The sequence below is a fragment of the Penaeus vannamei genome, chromosome 8 (genome assembly GCF_042767895.1).
Source record: "Penaeus vannamei isolate JL-2024 chromosome 8, ASM4276789v1, whole genome shotgun sequence".
NCBI classification, from domain to species: domain Eukaryota; kingdom Metazoa; phylum Arthropoda; class Malacostraca; order Decapoda; family Penaeidae; genus Penaeus; species Penaeus vannamei.
The window spans coordinates 30,503,763-30,506,262 of NC_091556.1; the positions used below are offsets into that span (position 1 = coordinate 30,503,763).

General features: G+C 27.2%; 2 non-coding genes across 2 annotated transcripts in view; both read left to right on the top strand.

The window, feature by feature from the left end:
- Nucleotides 1-76, top strand: part of TRNAS-UGA (transfer RNA serine (anticodon UGA)) — an 82-nt gene extending 6 nt beyond the window's left edge. The window contains exon 1 of the tRNA in view: nucleotides 1-76. This exon is cut by the window's left edge and continues 6 nt beyond it. This is a non-coding gene — a tRNA (tRNA-Ser).
- A 2,359-nt stretch (nucleotides 77-2,435) lies between these two features.
- The window catches only part of TRNAS-UGA (transfer RNA serine (anticodon UGA)), an 82-nt gene continuing 17 nt past the window's right edge, over nucleotides 2,436-2,500 (top strand). The window contains exon 1 of the tRNA in view: nucleotides 2,436-2,500. This exon is cut by the window's right edge and continues 17 nt beyond it. This is a non-coding gene — a tRNA (tRNA-Ser).

The window sequence follows — 2,500 nt, forward strand, 5'->3', positions numbered from 1 at the left end:
GTGTCCGAGTGGTTAAGGATATGGAGTTGAAATCCATTGGGCTTTGCCCGCACAGGTTCGAATCCTGTCCGCAGCGACTTTAAAAATTTTGTAATTAAAATATTGCTATTTCATGAAAAGGCATTTAGTAAGTATTATTTTACATCACTATTTTAGTATAAAAAAGGATAAGTTCTGGGCAGGCTGGGAGGAGAAAAGCAAGGGGAGGTGTCTGTGCCTTGGGAGGGCACTCACTATGGCCTGTCCTAACCAGAACTTGTGTTAAATCAAGACTTTATTAATATTTGATGATACAAGGGTATACCAAGGGAAAATAAAATAAAAAAATTATGTGTCAAAGAACATTTTCATCAGAAACTTTCATGAATGTGAAGATGATTTTCTCCCAAAAATCCCCGTAGACAAATAAATTAATAGCTAAAGAATTAAAGACAAAATAAGCACACACAAAAACATACAGTCAAAGACGCACATTTAGAACACTTCGCATTATTAACACTGTTTTTTTTATTATTATCATTATAATTGTCAATGTTATTTTTATTGTCATTATAATTGTCAATGTTATTTTTATTGTCATTATAATTGTCAATGTTATTTTTATTGTCATTATAATTGTCAATGTTATTTTTATTATCATTATATTTATTATTACGATAACTGCTCTTCTAATTACAAATGTTATTATTATTATTGTTAATGTCGTTATTATTATTATTATTATTATTATTATTGTTATTATTATTATCATTATTATTAATATCATTATCAATATTATCATCATCAGTATTTATATTGTTATCATTATCATAGTTATTATTAACATTATCATTATTATCATTACTTTTATCCTTATCATCATCATCATTGCTACTAATATTATTATCATTATCATCATCATTACTATTATCATCATTATGATTATTGTCATTATCATTATCATCATTATTATAATTATCATAGTAATAATAATAATAATAATAATGATAATGATAATAATAATAATAATGATAATGATGATAATGATAATAATAATTATAAACAGTTATAATTACAATAACAACAACATCATGATAATAATAATTATAATAATAATAATAGCAGCAGATGAATGCATTTTCATGCCCAAATTTACTATATATAAACGCCCCCCCCCCACTAGGCCATGGGCAGTTCTCCCAATGCGCATATTTAATTGTATATTTTTTCTTAAAGTATAAGAAGTAATATAGCTGCAGTGTGGATAAGCAGATGGGCTTGAAATCCATTGGGCTCTGCCCGCGCAGGTTCGAATCCTGTCCACAGCGAATAAAAATGAGTTTTGTAATTAAAATGTTGCTCTTTAATGAAAAGGCATTTAATAAATACTATTTTACATCTTGTTATTTTAGTATAAAAAGGATAAGTTCTGGGCAGGCTGGGAGGAGAAAGGCACGGGGAGGTGCCTGCCTTGAGAGGGTGAAAGGTGCCAAGGTCACCTCGCGGTTGCCATTCATTGACCTGTCCTAACCAGAACTTGTGTTAAATCAAGACTTTATTGATATTTGATGATAGTAGGGTGTACCAAGGGGAAATAAACAAGAATTCATGTGCAAAGAACATTTTTACCGGAAACATTGATGAATGAGAAGATGATTTTCCCCCAAAATTCTCAGTAGACAAATAAATTAATAGCTAAAGAATTAAAGACAAAGATAAGCATACACACAAACATACAGACACATATGATTAACATTGTTTTTTTATGATTATCATTATAATTGGTATTGTTATTTTTATTATCATTATAATTATTATTTCCTCTTCTAATTACAAATGTTATCATTATTATTGTTAATGTCGTTGTTATCATCATTATTATTGTTAATGTCGTTGTTATCATCATTATTATTATTATCATTATTATTATTATTATCATTATTATTATTATTATCATTATTATTAATATCATTATTATCATTATTATTATCATCATCAGTATTTCTATTGCCATCATTATCATAGTTATTATCAACATTATCATTATTATCATTACTTTTATCCTTATCATCATCATCATTGTTACTAATATTATTATCATAATTACTATCATTACCATTATCATTATTATGATTACTGTCATTATCATTATCATCATTATTATCATTATCAAAATAATAATAATAATAATGATAATAATGATAATAATAATAATTATAATAATAATAATAATAATAATGATAATAATAATAATAATAATGATAATTATAATAATGATGATAAACAGTTATAATTACAATAGCAACAATAATAATCATGATAATAATAATTATAGCAGATGAATGCATTTTCATACCCAAACTGAAATAAATAAACGCCCCCCCCCCCTAGGCCATGGGCAGATCGCCCAATGCGCATACTTAATGACATTCTTTTTCTCTTAATATGAAAATATAGCTGCGGTGTCCGAGTGGTTAAGGAGATGGACTTGAAATCCATTGGGCTCTGGCCGCACAGGTTC